General features: G+C 44.4%; 1 protein-coding gene across 2 annotated transcripts in view; it reads left to right on the plus strand.

The window, feature by feature from the left end:
• wts (serine/threonine-protein kinase warts) overlaps window positions 1-18,422 on the plus strand; it is a 264,916-nt gene that overhangs the window by 32,771 nt on the left and 213,723 nt on the right. Inside the window, exon 2 of one of the 2 annotated variants that reach the window (XM_075896365.1) lies at window positions 6,013-6,095. The exons of the other annotated variant lie outside the window; for it this stretch is intronic. The gene's annotated coding sequence lies outside the window, so the exon portion shown is untranslated. The remainder of the gene's footprint in view (window positions 1-6,012; window positions 6,096-18,422) is intronic. 2 annotated transcript variants of the gene reach the window in all.

The raw sequence follows: 18,422 nt of genomic DNA on the forward strand, positions 1-18,422 counted from the left end.
TTGGTATGCAAATAATGATTTGAGGCAAAATGGAGGGTTCAACACTCACTGTCTTGGATAGGAGCTGTCTCACTCCCAGGTTTACATGCACAGAAATATGCGATATAGTGGACAACTGGCACAGTAGCTTGATTGGTGGAGCATCTCACACACGGTTTGGTTCCATTCAGTGGCAAGTTATTTTTTGTCTAGTTAAATTTTTATATTTATGTTATAATTACCATATTAAAGACTGCAAATAACGCCTTCACTGTCTGTTGATTTCATGAAGATATAGCACATAAGTGATCGCAGCCTACTTCTCGAGATACTCGCGGGCCAAAAAGAGTTGATGAAGCGAATGGACAAATTTGAAAGTTCACAGAAAGACATAACAAACACATTAGCTCAATTTAAAGATCGACTAGAATCATTGGAATGCGGTTTAGAAAATCTATCAGTATGCCAAACCAAGGTTGCTGCTGTTGAGTTGCACGTAAGCACGATTAAAAGCGCCATTACTTCCATAGCAGAAAAAGTGGATGACCTTGAAAATCGAAGTCGGAGGAACAACATAATCATTCATGGTGTCTCTGAACCTCAAGATGAAACACTGCCATCGCTTACTTCACGCATAACTGATGACTTCTTTAAGGGCAAGTTAGACTTAACAGTAACCGGAATCGAAAGATGCCATCGGCTTGGCTCAAAGTGGCCTAATAAAACAAGACCTGTAATCGTCAAATTAATAGATTATCGCAAAAAACTGGAAATTTTCAGGAACTGTGTGAAACTTAAGGACTCGGGCTTATATGTAACTGAGGACTTTTCACAAAAGGTGCGTCAGGCCAGGAAGAATCTAAGGGACAGCACAGTTGTAAACAGGGAACGAAATGAATGTGTTAAACTACTCTTCGATAGGGTGTCTGTGAATGGAAAGCTGTTCGTTTGGGACGAGGCCAAGAATGATATGGTTGCCCTTCCCAGGTACGTGCCGAAGTGACAGGAAAGCCCGCGTTCATTGAAACTGTTAAATGTGAATTGCCGTAGCATTCTGAACAAAGAGCTCGTTCTTGAACACCTGATAGCACTTCATGACCCCGACGTAGTCGCACTCACAGAAGCATGGCTTCATGACGGTGTCTATGACAGTGAAGTTGCGCCTTCGGGGTTCAACGTGTACAGAAGGGATCGTGGTTCCAGAGGGGGCGGAGTTGCGTTGCTGGTTAAAAATATTTACAGGATAGCACGCATGCCTGATGCCCCTGGCGTTGAGGCTTTATTTTGTAAGCTTATCGATAGAAAAGAAAGCCTTGTTATTGGAGTTGTGTATAGGCCCCCTGCCTCAATCCCTGAGGTTTTAGAACAATTACAGCTGTATATTTCGTCTAAAACAAATCAAACTACCAAGCTTATTTTATGTGGAGACTTCAACCTTCCAGGCATCAACTGGTCTTCGTTTATCGCAGGAAGTTCTGATCCCATTAACGATGAAGCGCTTATTGACATTGCCTTCCGCTTTGATTTAACGCAACTAGTTAGCGATTTCACTCGTGTGCAAGATAAACAGTAAATCTATTCTTGATCTTGTCTTTGTGAATGGTAATATTTCCGGAAAAATTGACTGCGAAGTGGTTACAGGTATTTCAGATCACATGGCAGTCTTGGTTAAGCTTCACTTGCTGAAGTACAAAAATGATGTTAAATACACACGTGTGCCAGTATTTCATTCTTCCGACGATGCATCCATCATAGACAGACTGGAGATAGCCTACGACGAACTTTGCGAAAGTGTAAATCTGGGCTTGAGTGATGTTAACGCTCTGTGGTTAAAGTATAAAAACACTGCGCATGCGTGCATACAGCTTTTTGTTCCTTTCAAGAAAAAGAAGGTACATATGTCGAAACCCTGGATTACACGAGAAATAATTCACATTAAGAGAAAAATTAATCGTCTTCGGAAATCACTAAAAAAGCACACGAGTATCACAACACGTTCTCTGATCCGCAATCTGTCTCGACAACTAAAAGATAGGATGAAGATCGAACAACGCAGTTTTTACGATGTAAAGTTAACTCACATGATGAAGGAATCGCCGTCTCATTTTTGGCATTTTATAAGGCCAAAGTCATCCAATAGAGACACGTTTGTTATAAATATCGTTTGCACATCAGATGAAACAGAAATAGCCAATGCATTTAACGAACACTTCGCATCTGTTTTTACTTGTGATGACAAAACCACCCCCACTTTTAGCAAGTTTAAAGACCTGCCTCCCATTGAAAATCTGGAAGTCACAGAAGCTGGCGTATTTAAATTATTACTGAATTTGAATTTAAGAAAGCCACATTTGAATTATTACTGAATTTGAATTTAAGAAAATCTTGTGGCCCAGATGACTTACCAAATGCCTTTTTAAAGAGTTATGCTGAATGGTCCTCAAAATTTTTGACAATTATTTTTAATGAATCGTTATCCAGAGGTGTCCTGCCTGAGGATTGGAAATTCTCTAAAATTAAGCCTTTATTCAAACATGGAGATAAACAGTTGGTTTGTAATTATCGCCCAATAGCTTTGACTTGCACATGCTGCAAGTTATTGGAACACATAATACATAAACACATTTCCTGCTTTTTGGAGTCGCACTCAGTACTTTCACCAGCTCAGCATGGTTTTAGGCGTGGGTTTTCCACAGTAACACAATTGGTTGAAATTGTCCATGACTTCGCACTAGCCATAAATAACCAGTCACAGATAGATGCTGTTTTTTTAGACTTCACGAAGGCCTTCGACAAAATCTCTCATTCCAGACTACTTATGAAACTTTGGGCAGTATTAAAAAACCCACAGCTTTGTCAATGGATACAAGCATACCTGGGATCTCGAAAACAGTATGTTGTTTTTAATGAACATTTCTCAAAAAAGCTGCCTGTAGATTCGGGTGTCCCTCAGGGATCAGTTTTAGGACCGTTATTGTTCCTTCTTTTTATAAATGACATGGTGGATGATTGTGGCGTTAAAATAAGACTATATGCCGACGATTGTGTTTTGTATAGTGAGATAAATTCAACTTCAGATCAAAATGCACTGAATTTTGAATTAGATAAAGTGATGTGTTGGTGCAGGACGTGGCAGATGGCTGTGAATTACGACAAATGCGCTGTAATGACCATAAGTAACAAGAAAAATCCTCTTTTATATACATATACAGTTGATCGTAAATCATTAAATCGTGTCAATGAGTTCAAATATCTAGGTCTTATTATAACTGATAACATTCACTGGGATAGTCATATCACAGCTATTTCTAATAAGGCATTCTCTAAACTTCATTTTTTAAGGAGGTCTCTCAAGAGGGCATCTACCATCTGTAAGCTCGCCACTTTCAAAGCATTAATCCTGCCAATTTTAGAATATACAAATATTATTTGGGACCCGTTTACACAGACGAACACACGTAAGTTGGATAGAGTTCAGAGTAAGGCTGTACGATTTATTTTTAACAGTTACGGTCCATCATCTATTACTCAGTTACTTCGCCAAGCAGACTTAAAAAGCATTACAGTTAGAAATAAAATCGCTCGCCTTAAGTTCATGTTTAAAATTGTCAAGGGTAAGTTACAGAGCCGAAAGTGTGACTACATTTCTTTTTCCAGCGGTTATTCTACAAGGCTACGACATCCATACTCATTAGTGCCATCTAAATGCAAGAACAATGTTTTTAAATATTCTTTTTTTCCCCGAACTGTAACAGAATGGAATGAACTCGATAAAGACGTAGTAACGGTAGTTGACTGTGATACATTTCAGGCTCTCCTTCAATTGTAACCCTGATGTATTTTGTATTACAAAAGGCTTGTCTGCATTTTTTTTGGAAATAAATAAATAAATAAATAAATAACAAAGAAATGAAGCCATCGATCTACCCTGAGCTCTCCCTTGTGGAGCAACCAATGCTGCAGCATATGGGACAGCTCTGGAACATATGGGCATTGTTGACAGCTGTATTGGTGACTAATCATCATCACGTGTGTGAGAAAACACTAGTACCTACACGTGTTTTGTATGCATCGTTCTGTGGTGTACACTGCTTCACATGTCGGTGACAATGAGTGCAGTCCAACACAAGCAGGGCAGTGATTGAAGCGAGGCCTTCAGCTCTAATGTGCCATTATTATTCGGCATTCACGACCGGCTGAACAGATTGATAATAGCAGTGAACTGTTGCTGTCACTTCTGACAAAGTGTGAAACAAGGCACTACTATGAAGTCACATTTTATGTTTACATTTGACCTCCATCAAAATGACCCACCGTGGTGGTCGAGTGATTAGGGTGCTTGACTGTTGAGCTGCAAATCGGGGAATGCAGGCTGTAGCAGCCATATTCTCGATGCTCGAGGCATAGAGTTTCCTATGAACACATTAGAAGGAACTTTGGTGGCGCTAGTGGGAGCTGCCAAGCATGGTGCTTCAGCGAGCATGGGAATGATGGGAAGTGCGCAGATTTGCCTAATTGTACTTTTGGCTACATTTTGCTTCGTATGGCTTGGAGCTGCTTTGTTATGAGAAGACAATCGGCAAATATTCGGCAGTTGCACTTTACGACCTTAACCTTTTACGCTCAACAATTCAAATCGGGTCACGAAGTTCAAAACGGTTCTTTTCTTGGAATCAAAACCAAAACACTCCAATAAACAAAGCCAGAAATGCATTTGAAGCCCACAAGCACGAAGACAATGCAAATCCACGTACTACCATCATTCCCTGGTCGCTGAACGATAGCAGCACCAGAGTCGCCTCTAGTTAACTTTTGGAAAATTTAGGGCTTTAAAGTACCCGTGTACTTGAAGGGATACTGAAAAAAAATTTTTGCTGCCAATATTTTTTGCGAAATCGATAGATCGGATCCTGAAATCGATAGAGACAACCTTCATTCCAAGCAGAAACTAGGAGAAAATCATGAATTTAATGTATTTTTCACAAACTGTCGCGTCTAGCGGCAGCGCCGTGAACTAGAGGATGTGACGTTGGGTGACGTCAAACTCACCGGAAACTGACAAGCCGAAAATGCCAGCCATAGCCCTCATGTGTCGGCTCGCTCATTTTCCACTTCGGTTCCCGGAACTGGTATGAGCCGCAACAGCATTGAATAATGCTTCCGGCTGGGGCAAAGCACCAGCTCTTTTGTGGAAGGGAAAGAGTGGAGTGAAAGAACAGCTTGAGGAAAAAAAAAGGGGGGGGGGGGAGGACAAGAACACCAGCATCCTGCATGCGGTGCGGTGAGTTTGACGTCAGTGATCACGCTCCCAATTCATCAAAAATACAACAAACTGTTCTAAAATGCGGGATATAACCTCCGTTTATCGGAACAGCGGCATCTTCCTAGTGGAATTACGAAGTTTCGTCAGTTTTTCCAATGAAGTTTAAAGTTTGACAGAAGCCCATCTGGTCGGGATGATACATAGTTGAAGGTAAAAAACCTGGAGGCACTGCGCCGACCAAAGTAGATGTTTAAAAAGAAAAAAAAAAACACAGAAAAAAGACGTTTCGGCTCCCACACGTAAGTCTTGTTCACAGTGAAATTTCATGATTTTACTGTGAACAAGACTTACGTGTGGAAGCCAAAATGTCTTTTTTCTGTGTTTTTCTTTTTAAACTTTTACTTTGGTTGGCGCAGTGCCTCTAGGTTTTTTTACCTTCAACTAGTTTTTCCAATTTTTGTTCGGTATCTCTTTAAGATTTAGATGCACGTTAAAAAACCCCAGGGTGTTAAAATTTCTGGAGCTCTTCACTGCGGTATCTCTCGTAATCATATCGGGGTTTTGGGATGTTAAACCCGTTCAATTAATATCTATCAAAATGCAGCCTCATGAATATGCAGTCGCATGCTGGGCAATGAAACGCCATGTCTACTGTCATTAGTGTTTTCCACATGGACGGGCTGCGTTCATTGATGTTTGCGGGCTAGTGAGAGTGTAAGCTAAACATCAATCTTGTGTTTTCCCCACTGCGTGGGATTGTTGTGGTCCAGGTTCAGAGGGAAACGTTTGCGGCCACGGATGTTGAGCAGCCAGCGACGCAGCGATGCTTCATTGCACTTTCAAGTAATCGCATGTAAGAGTTATTCTTTTGTCTGTCTTGGCACTTCACTGCTGGGGCTCGGTTGAACATCCCAAGAGTGACATCGCACTTTCAAGCCCCTTATTAGTATTCACCACATGGGATTAAAGTGGATTGGAGTTGAGGCTGTGACCTTGTATATTGCACCAGAGTGGAGTGTGGCAGTGTGGCAGCCCCCTGTTGGAGTGTGGCAGTGACAATCCATTTTTCTTTTACACTATGCTTAATATTATGATTGACAGTAAGCTGAACATATTTGTTGGGTTATATTCACTGTTCTTGAAATAGGGCACACTTGTTTGCAAAGAATTATGAAATGGTGTGCAATATCCATTTAATGAAACCCGCAGAGAGTCAATGACCAGTCATTATTTTGCAGTGATCATAAGCAGCTTTGGCCAGGCCTGCGCCAAATGCCAGGCCTGCGCCAAAGAATGCCAGGCCTGCGCCAAATGCACAGCACTGTCGCAGCGAAAGCTGGAAGAGCTGCTTTTCAGAGCCTTTTCCAAACACTCTTTGAGTAATTGCTACAAGCACACTGGCTGGGTACCCACTGCGCCATAATTAATCATAAGTTTTGTGTAGTAAGCTGGCATTCACTATGCTATCCTTCGTCATTCTTCAGACAAGTGTGGTATCAGCTACACACTTGCTAGGAATTTTGTGTAATTTTTTTTATGCAGTGGCTGTTGATGACGGAGAAATATGCCTGAAGTGGGTATGCGCCACAATTAATAGGTGAACACGAACAAGCTTTTGTAATGGGTTGGATCATTGGACGACCCATTCTTTACGCAATTTGCATTTTGTGTCACCTGGTGTCACACAAGCTTTCGCTATAAAAGCAATGCTGTTTCTGCTGGAGTTGGGTGAAGTATGGGGGAAAATTGTGTAGAATACGAGGAGTGGCAATATTACCATAGAAAAAAATCAGATCAGAATGTTCGAATGAAGAAGAGGTCTTCGAGGGACTTTGCCATGGGTCTCAACCTTTCCTCGTTATTTTGGTGCAGTGGGAACCTGGGGGAAAGGGCCTTCGAAGGTGAGACGGAGTGGACTTCGCAAACTTTGACCGCATCCGTAGCCTCCAGGACTTTTGCGAAGCCGCTGTCAGGTGAAGCTGATGTGCGAGGCATAATCCTGCCAGTGACCTTTACATTGTAGCATGAAATCTGGACGATTCCAAGATTATATTGTGCAAACCTTGTTCAATGGTGCAATGTTGACTCCGACTTCACCTCGAGACGTGACCGGCCAGTGAATTCTCCCATTTTTGACACTGGACTGAATCACGGAGGCCCTTTTCAAAAGGCAAAGTCAAGTATGCAAGGCCGTCTCACAGGTCATCGCAGACATCAAACGTCTTCGGCAATTGGATGGCCCAGCAATATGTGAGTTGCGGAATATTCACCGAATTTCGACTTAACAGTATGAGCTTCTCAGAGGAAATGATAAAGAGGTTGAAAACACAGTTGACATAGTAGCAGAGTTGGAGGAAGCCGATGTTTACGAGCACAATATTATTCTTGCAAGGGTCAAAGCAGAGTATAAGATCTCAGATTTGGGTGCACGTTAAAGAACCCCAGGTGGTCGAAATTTTCGGAGCTTTCCACTACGGCATCTCTCATAATCATATGGTGGTTTTGGGACGTTAAACCCCACAAATCATCAGAGTATAAGATCGAAAAGAAAGGTCGACAAGCTCACGTGGAGTACAGAAGCAGAAAGAAAAATACTCTTTCAGTGTCTAGCTATTCCTACATACTGAATAGCAATATTGTTGCACACAAGCTAGACCTCACGAGAAATAGAGCAACATTCTAGGAGCAGACAGACTAGCGTTCCCACTGTACAGAATTCAACACTGAAGAGCAGTGTCAAAGTCCAAGGACACCTTCCAGGACTTCAGAATTCTCGTCAACGTGCAGTAGTCATGAAGCTGATGGCGACATCTGCAACAACTCAGATGTTCGGAGCGTAAGCATTTCTATGACTGAAAATCGGGAGGACTTCGTCACCCCAAAAGGCCATCCACGAGATAATCGATGCTGATGATGTCGGTGGTCTCGCCCTTTTTTAATGGGTCGCTGTAGTTTGGGGCCCCAAAACCGGTGTAGCTGAGAGATAAAAGTAAACTAATACAACTTACAAAAAAAAAAGTTTCTAAACTGACTAACACAGAAATATGAGCTACCTCTAAACACGTAGCGCTGCGCGCCGCCACCACTATTCAAGGCGCCTCTTCGTCACTTCCACCACATTGTGTATCTGTCCACTCTCGACACCGAAGCCCAATGCAATGCGCAGAATCTCGCACCACTTGAGGACGACATGGCCGAGCGTTTCATCCAATCCCCCACAGAGGGCGCATGTTTTACAAGACTTTCTGTGAATCGTGCTCTCCAGAGTCGCGTCCGCAGCACACCCGCCCTCGCCTTTGACAGCAAAGCACTTTTTTTTTTAGTTGTCATAGAACCTCTCTGCACTTATTTTGAGTTTCTCTCCGCCGGATATCTCAAGAGATGACTTTGTCTCGATGGAGTGTTTAATCAAGCGCAGAGCCAGGTCAAACCGAGAAAGAAGAAGCGCCTCCTTCCACGAAAAAGTCCGTGCTCACGGGCACTTGCAGCCAGGAATCGACTAAAACAGCTGAAAATAAATGTCGTTTGTAGTGTTCAAGCCTCACTTCTTGCCAGTGAATCGTATGCCATTTTAAACAGTTTTGGTGCTGAAGATCCGGGAACCGCTACGAGGGACCATGGAAGATTCCGGAAAGCTATGAGTGAACTGAACGCTATGGAGAGGCTGAAACCAAAGCAGACGTCAAGACGATCTCTCAACACCAGGATTATCATTGAGGCAAGAGCTCTTCTCGGCGATGCGACAGCCACCATCGATCAGCTTAACGCCATGTACGGACGTTTGAAGGCGAACAACAATGAGCTGAACCAAATCAACAGGGAGTTAGAGAGCGACATACCAGATGAAGAGTTTGAGGAAGAGTACGACACCATTCTTGAATACGAAGACAACGCTAACAGCGTCGTGAGTGAGCTTCTTAGCAAGCGTGACCGTATTGTTGCGGCCAGGTCATCAGCACCGGAGCTTCAGACTTCGTCTGTAGCGACTACCGCTTGAGCCTTTGGTGCCAAGCTTCCCAAGCTTACCATCGCCCCATTTGCTGGTAACCTGTGCCAGTGGAACAACTTTTGGGAGCAATTTGACCAGATGATTTACCAGAACGGAAACCTCACGGCAACGGACAAGTTCAACTACCTGAGGTTCTTTCTAAGGGGCGACGCAGCTTCAGCTATTGTGGGCCTCTCAACCACAGAAGCTTGCTACAAGGACGCCATCGACATACTCAAGAAACGCTTCGGTGACAGAATGGGACTCGAGCAGGAGTAGTTCTCCAGGCTTCGTTTGTTGCCTTCAGTCCATTCAAGTGACCCGATGGCTCTTCGAAAGCTGTACGACCAGATCATCATTAACATAAGAGGACTGGAGACCCTTGGGGTGAGCAAGATGTTCTTTTCGACAATGCTGTGCGACATATTGCTGCGGGCTATACCACACTATCTCGTTGTACAGCATCATCGGTCATGTGCCAATCGGGCAGCGAGCTACCGCAGTAATGAAGCCTCTAACACGGAGCTGGAACGCCTATCAAGTTTCTTGTCTATCGAAGTGGAGAGCTTAGAGAAGAGTGAGTTTGCTCATTGTGGAAAAGACAGTCCTAATGAGAATGTGCAGAACAAATCACGGCAATCTCGTAGCTCAAAACCCACGTCCTCAGTTCTCCATAACAACACAAAGAAGGTACCTGAAAACTGTGTGTTTTGCAAATCGAGCAAACATTCCTCGGAAGAGTGATCGTTGGATCTCCCGCTACCAGAAAAGAAGCTCATTCTATCAGAAGACATGAGGTGTTTTTGATGCACGACGAAAGGTCACAGGGCGTGTGATTGCAGGGGCAAGATTACGTGCTCTACCTGTCAAGGGCATCATGCCACAAGCATGTGTGATCCACAAAAATTAAGCCAGTGGACATGAGAAACTTGCAGGACAAATACTAAAATACCGGCAAGTAAGCCAAGCACTAACATGACTGTATGTGCATCTCTAGGGAAGAATCGACATAACCTTGAGAGTTTATCGACGAGCACTCCAGTAATTTGAACAGACCTTCTGCTTTAGGAGTGGAAGATACGAGTTGACGCTGCCCTGGAAGGAAGACGTGGAGCTCTAGGACAACAAGCAAGTGGCTATGACAAGACTTTGGAAACTTCTCTCCCGATTGTCAAATAAGCAAGGACTCTTGAAGACGTATGACACAATCATACGAGAGTACCTACGAGTGGGACATGCAGAAGTTGTCGACTGGCCTCCCCTGGATTCGTCAAAAGTTTATTATATGCTGCATAGAGAAGTGATCCAAAAGCACGCACTCACCACAAAGGTCCGGACCGTTTTCGACACTTCCTCTCACGCAAAAGGGTGTTTTTCATTGAATGAATGCATGGAAAAGAATGAAAATCTGTACCAGGATCTCGTAAAAGTATTATTACGTTTCAGAATGCACCGTATAGCTCTTCTTGCCGACATTGAAAAGGCATTCCTCCAAATTTCAATCGCTGAGAAAGACAGAGATGCCTTTAGGTTCCTCTGGTTTCGAGAGAAGGAAGCACTGCATTTCTCAGAGGAGGATATTTAAAAGTGAAGAATGACGAGAGTGCCATTCGCAGCGACTTGCAGTCCCTACCTACTGACGGCAACTATACTCCACCATCTGAGGAGCGTGCATTCAAGCAAAGCCAGAACCACAAGACTTCTCAGTGAATCATTCTACGTGGACAATATAGTGGCTGGAGCAGAGTCAGATGAAGTAGCACTTCAAATCTGCAGAGAAGCCAAGGAGATTATGCAGCAAGCAGGAGTGACACTGAGGAAAGAGACGACTAACTCAAATGGATTGATTATTGCATTAGAGCACGAGAGACAGACCGCAGGCAAGGAACTGGCTATCCTCCATGAGACAAGTGTGACAGTACTTGGAATTACATGTAATCATGATAAAACAAGCGCTAAAAATTACACACACTCATAGAGGACACAGACGAGCACTCGTCTGTGTCCTCTTTGAGTGTGTGTAATTTTTAGTGCTTGTTTCATCATGAACCTTTACGAACACACCCAACTGGCAGTCATCCTACATGGAATCCACACACGGATTATTTCACATCTTATTTGAGGGGTCTTCTCGAGTTTATGGAAGAAAAACGTGATACCAAGCGGTTCGTTCTTCAAGCTGCTTCCAGAATATTCGACCCCATGGGATTTGTTGCGCCATTCACCATTGCTATAAGGATCTTCTTCCAGAAGTTATGGACACGTGGAATAGCATGGGATGAGCAGCTACCTCCAGATCGTCGGGATGAGTGATGTGAATGGGTGCATCAACTACCGCTTTTGCAGAATGTTTCCATGCCACGTTATCTTGGCGGTGGAGCCAAATCACTCACATCACCCAGAAAGCTACAGGTGCACGTATTTTGCGATGCGAACCCTTCGGCATACGGTGCAGCGCTTAACGTCGTACCGAGCTGTTCAGCAAAGCCCGAATTGCTGATCGCAAAAGCCCGTGCAGCACCTATCAAGACAACGACACTACCACGGCTAGAGCTTCTAGGAGCCTTGATTGGAGCAAGGCTACTTTGCTATGTGTCAAGTGCACTCACGGGCTTCGAGATCCACTGTACGTTGTGGTCGGACTCCACAATCACACTTTCGTGGATAAAAGGCGACATGACGAAATGGAAGCAGTTTGTGTGGAACAGAGTGAAAGAGATCAGGGAAAAAACAGATCCTTTTATGTGGAGGTATTGCCCTGGTCCTGTGAATTCAGCCGACCTGCTCACATGTGGAGTTTCTATGGAAAAATTACTATCCAGTAACATGTGGCGACATGGACCAGACTGGCTATGCGAATCAGAAGACCAATGGCCTCAACCACGTCAGAATCTATCAGCACCGACGACAGGATTTCCTCTGAAATGATTGCCGTGCACATTGCGATACCCAGTAAGACAACGTCAGTACCAGTCCCGGACATTAACAGTTACAGCGAAATTGAAAGGCTACTCAGGGTCACGGCCTGGGTATTCAGATTCATTGAACGCTGCCGAATTAAAATTGCAGCGCACACTGGATTTCTAGTAGCTGAAGAGATTGCTGAAGCTGAAAATTATTGGATCAGGCATGTGCAGCAACAATACTTCAGAAAAGAAATAAGCTCGATTCGGAAAGAAACAAGTGTAAAGAAGGACGCTCTAATCAGACCTCAACCCGTTCTTGGATGACAACAATATCCTTCGTGTCGGTGGGCGCTTGTTACACCTTGAAGCATCTGAAGAGGTAAAACACCCAGTCATCCTCCTGCACGATGATCGCTTATGCACATCATTGACAGTACGAGCACACTGCGAAACTTTACATGGAGGCGTGAGAGACACTTTGTCACAGTTAAGAGAGCAATATTGGGTTTGCCGGACATGAACACTGGTGAAGAAAGTGATACACGGATGCTATATGTGCAGAAGCTTCAGTATAAGCCCAGGCGACGCTCCGACAATTCCTATAGCACGCCATTGTTTGACAACGACGAACCCATACGAAGTCACTGGAGTGGACTTTGCAGGACCGCTCTTTGTTGTGACTACAGCTAGGGCCGCAGAGAGCAAATGCTACATAGCACTTTTCGTATGTGCTACATCCAGAGCAGTCCACCTGGAACTGGTTTCGAGCCTGACCTCAAAAGCCTTCCTCATGTGTTTACGACGCTTTGTAGCATGAAGGGGTCTCCTTCACATAAATTATTCAGACAATGCAAGAACGTTCAAGAAGATGTCAAGAGACTTGGAGAAGCTCTGTCGGATGGTTTTCCAAGAGGACGTATCAGCATACTTGGGTCACAATAGGATCACCTGGAAGTTTATTTTTCCCAGCGTTCCATGGTGGGGCGCATGGTGGGAGCGTCTGGTCCGGACTATCAAGCTTTCACTGAGAAAGATTCTCGGCAAAGCTCGACTTAACTTTGAGGAGCTGACTACTGTGCTATCGGAAGTGGAGGCAGTTGTGAACTCGAAGCCTCTCACCTAAATCGGGTGAAGCCTCTCACCTATATCGATAGCGGGGAACCTCGTGCGTTAACCCTAGCAGACCTCATTACTGGAAGGAAACTTACGGTGCTACCACAGGGCGGCAATGACACGCCAATGAACCTAACGCGCACAGAAGCTTTACGACGGCATGCATACAGAAAACGGCTAAGTGAGAACTTTTGGAACCAGTGGACAAAAGAATATCTGCTTCAACTTCGATCAGCACATTTTTCGTGTTCTAGACCCACCAAAGAAGTTAAAGCAGGAGAGACATCGTCATAGTCCATGAAGAAAAATTACCCCGATAAATGTGGAAACTTGCAAGTGTTCTGGAAGTCTATAGAGGAGCTGATGACCATGTTTGTTCGTGCAAGATCCAACAACAGCGAGGGGTTGTTACCACAAGGCCAGAGTATGTTTAATCAAGCGCCGCCCCAGGTCAAACCGAAGAAGAAGAAGCGCCTCCTTCTACGAGAAAGTCTGTGCTCGCGGGCACTTGCTGCCAGGAATCGACCAAAACAGCTGAAAAGAAATCTCGTTCGTAATGTTTAAGCCTCACTTCTTGCCAGTGAGCCGTATGCCATTTTAAACAGGAGTTTCGCCATGCGGTCATTTCCACCTCGCATATTTTGACCCGCACTCCCTCTCTGGGTTTAGTCTTGCCTTCCTTGTTTGCTCTCTCTAAACACACTGCCGGCAACCCGAAACGTCGGCGCAAAGCTGCTGTGCGTCTGGTCCACCTCGTAGACCTACTCCAAAGAGGATATGGATGAGCATCCTGCAGTCCACATTCTGTTCAGGGAGCCTCACCAGCCGGTCTTCATACCTTGCCTTGGCAACCTCCTCTCTTGACGGAAAGGAAGACCATCCCATGTCCCCTTGTATGGCCTCCACTGGTGTATTCTTGTGTACGCCCTGTGCTAGCTTCCCTATTTTTCTTCTGTACATGTCAATGTAGTTGATTGGGCGAGTTGGTGATACACGATTGTTTGAAATAAGAGTGCACTACGTAGACGCGGACAGGATAGACATGGACAAGTGCTTACCTACATACATACATACATAGATATTTTATCGGTATTGTTATTTTGGCTCATGATTTGGCTTTATCGTATGTGCTACGACACTGTTTCATCTGTCAGTATGTATTTCAGAGATTTACGAATAAACTTTCAGTTGGTATTAAGCGCTTGTCCTTGTATATCCTGTCTGCGTCTACGTAGGGCGCTCCTATTTCGAACTCTTCTGTACAAGAGTGTGTACAAGCCAAGGTTGACAGACTCAGATGCTATAACGTTATTACTGCCTTGCGTACAAGAGCCCGACGGAAGAAAATCAAGGCCACTTCATAAAGTGAGAGAAGAAACAGAAGCGAACACTGCTCCTCCTCTTTTAGAGGGCAATGCAGATGACACATCTTATTTCAGTGAAGAGTGCTCAACCACAGTGATGCTACTACCACTGCGCCAAATCGTCCTGGCTGCTTGATCCTGCTACATTTTTTCAATAGGGTGACTTGTCGGGCAAGTTGGTACATAGTCTGCCTGCACCTGAACAGCTTTTCGGACAATGTCAGGAGTGTGAACAGTGGAAGCAAGTCGTTGTGATGCCATAATTATTTTGTTCATTTCTGGTATATAGTCTTATCATCCTGTCAACGGATTGTGTTAATTGTCTTATCTTAGTATTTTTTTTTCGTTTTTTTATAGCTGTTTACATTGTACTCTTCTGTTTCTCTTGCATTGACCCTCATTGGATGTGCAGTATTTTGTAAATAAATAAATAAAATACACACATGGCATCTCACACAATCTTCAGAAGGTGGTGGCGAGAAATGCCATAAGCTTGTTTTTCTACACCATGAATTTTGGGCAGCATATGTAAATGCGTTGTGAAAAATGTGAAAAATATGGTTAGTACATGTCAACAGATTCAGAATGTGTGAGACGTGCTTTGTCTACATCGATCCCTTGACCTGTGGCAAAGAATATATTGGGCAATCGGGCAGGTGTGTCAATGATAGGTTGCACGCCAATTTACTTCCTACGGGCACGGGGAAAAATATACGGATTCATTGCAAGGCACGTGGTTGTGACCCTCTTTGCAGCAATGTTTTGGTCACTCGAAGAGATGATATGCAGGAGCAGCGGGAAAATATTGAAGCCTTTTAGATCTATATACAAAATTGGTCCTGAACACAGCATCTGTGTTCCTGAATGACAAAGAGCTCCAGTAATTCTAGCATGTCGGGGCACGTGTGTTCATATCGGTTGCTTGTTTCATTTTTATCTAAATAAAGTCAGTTGATAGCCTAGCATCCTCCCTGTCTCAGTTTCTTCAGATTTATTTGGTGCGGCTGGTATTCCCACCAAGACATTTCTTCAAAATTTGGCAAGTCTGGGCCTAACCTCCACCAAAGTGCGTGCTCCGAAGTTAGCTAATTGAGGTTCTTCCATTGAAGGTGTCATCCCAGTGTACCTGCATAATACTCAACTTGAGCCAAGCTGGGGCAGTTATTTTTCGGACTTCCTTGGATTCATAATATCCATTAAAGTAAAATTGCCACGACCACTTCTGAAATAGCTTCAATGCCTCCCAGTACACTTAAATATCAGGCATTTTGATGCATGAACAGACTCTTATAAATATATTCAGCTCCTGCCACCAACCTCGCTTAACTACGTGCCAGCCTCCATTTGCAAATTTACGTCTCATGATGAGTGTCGCCGATACCAGCTAGGCGTGTAATAAATTACGGCTTTATAACACGGAGCGTGTGGAAACAATGACACGGATCATGAAGGGTGTGGCAGAAAAAAGAAAGACTTGATTGAGCCTCACCGATGCGTGTATGCACAAGGAAGATGCGCCGCTATGGGAGACCAGCGCTGGATAGGTGGCACACTGAAAAAGAGCACCTGGTAGCACAACTCAGCTACGGTTGAAGCACGTGCGTGTTAGCAGCTTGATTTTAGCACAAACAGCTCGTGAAGCCATTACATGAGTATTACTGCACTGTAATTTGGAAAAAAATGTTGGTCCGAAGATTACTCACACAGGAAATAACTGGAAAATGGAGAGAAGCTTGGAAAAGCAGTCTGCGCTTATGTATGCTTATGGTGCTGAAGAAACAGTGCTGTGTCGTGATGGCGATTCCTCGTCAACATTTTCTATATGCTTTCTGGGATTTCTATCAGGCTTGTGCAGGCTAGCACGCCTGCTTTGATAAGTACGAGCTGCATCGATACCACGCTGCCATGCCCACTATTGCAATAAAAAAAAAATACAGGCAGAGGGAGCTGCATCAATCTTTCTCTGGCCTGGCGTCTGTTCGCAATGTGTGTGCACAACGGACATTGATCAAGCGGACGACTGTGGAGGCGTAACACGTATGATGTCGCACTGCTGCACGCGATGGCATGATATAGTGCCCCGGCCACGGTGTAAGGTACAAACACTTTAGATAAGGACATTCCCGAGACGAGATCCACCAGATAAAGTTGTAGCTACGCGCGTACATCGGACCGCTGCCGGCAGTGCGTACCCATCAGCGAGTAGTCGAAACTTGAAGACAGAAAGAGGCATTGCTATGACAATCGGTCCTTTGCAGGAAACGAATTAAATTACTGTTGTAGCACAGATAGTTGGCCTAGTTGGTATTGGTTCATCTTTTAACTGAATAGGGTCACGCACACAAGCACTAGAACAGGAAATCGCACAAACCAAGAGCGCCTGTATTTGTTCCTGTTGCATTAAAAAAATGCAGCCTGCTGCGTCGCGTCGTTGTCAATGGGTGAGCGAGACTGGGCAGAGTTGATAGTTTCGGCCGCTTTTTTGGGGAGGGCATTGACGCTCCACCCGTCAAAGCGGATGACACTTCGTGTTTAAATGCTGGTCCATGAGGATTTGTGCGTGTCCGTGAGCTATTTCGTGTGCTTTCTCGTGCTTTTTTTCCCTGCGATCGTGTGAGCGTATGCAGATGTTTTTTCAGTGGTGTGATGCGACAAGTTTGTTATGCCGCTGTGTGTGCGGCTGTGCAAGTCGAACGCGAGAAGAGATGCTAGCTTGGAGTACCACCAATTGCCCTAAAATCCACAGCATCGGAAAGCCTGGCTGAAGAATAATTCTCGACAAGGATCGTCAGTGATAGGAAGAACGTCATTGCAGCTGTACGCAAAGTAAACGCAGGTTCATGTAGCAGGAGGATCCCCCCAGGATTTATGAGCGTTCGTGTGCTTTGTCGCCTTGTTTGTTTCTGCATGGCCACTGCTTTGTGTGACCGTGTGTGTGGGCAGCTAGACACATGTTTTCTGTGCTACAGTGCGGTTTTTATTGTGCACGTTTGTAGCAGATGATGTTAATGGTGGTGTGATGCCACTAAGCTGTTGAATGCCGCTGTTCAAGTTGAACGAGGGACGAGACCTTACCTTTTAGCACCATGAATTCCTGTTCGAGCTACGGCGTTGGGTTGCTTGGCTGAAGAATATTTCTCTGCAAAGGCTCTCAGGGAGAGGAAGCAAGGTGAAGCCGAGGGAGTGGTCGGTCGTGTGCTCTTTGTATTTTACTGAGAACGACTATAAAGAACGTTAAGATTATGCTTTTGCATCCAATGGCCGTTCCTGCTGTGTTTGGCGGTTATCCGTACTACCTGCAAAACAACAACACCCAGCCCAGCAAACGGCGGCAAACGGATCCTGCTGATGACGCAATAAACAACGCAATTCATGCACAACTGATTTGTCTACCGAGTCATATCTACTAACCCACCCAACCTGCCGTAGTTGCCATATTGCCTGTAACAGAGGAAAAGCTAACTTCAGAATAAAGGGTGTCCGGGCCCATTGGCCACTCTCCTCAGTGCTTGCATAGCTCACTGCTTCGTCTTGAAGGAAGAAGTAAAGCTACTCTCAATTATTTTCACAATAGAACACTTATTTACGTTTCAGGTAAATCAAACGAGCTGCATTCATTGAGACCTATACCCTACGAAAATTGGCCTTTCTAGGGCAAACTGTTGACATATGTGGTGTAATAGGTACTCCTAATAACGATTCAGAATCGAACTTGGGATGTGCACCTACGAAACGCATTATTTACAGCATACTGTGCCATGTAGAAATGCGTGGGAAAACCACACCTTTGTCCGCATACAACCTCCCTG

This window comes from Rhipicephalus microplus, chromosome 5 (genome assembly GCF_043290135.1).
Source record: "Rhipicephalus microplus isolate Deutch F79 chromosome 5, USDA_Rmic, whole genome shotgun sequence".
In the NCBI taxonomy this organism is placed as follows: domain Eukaryota; kingdom Metazoa; phylum Arthropoda; class Arachnida; order Ixodida; family Ixodidae; genus Rhipicephalus; species Rhipicephalus microplus.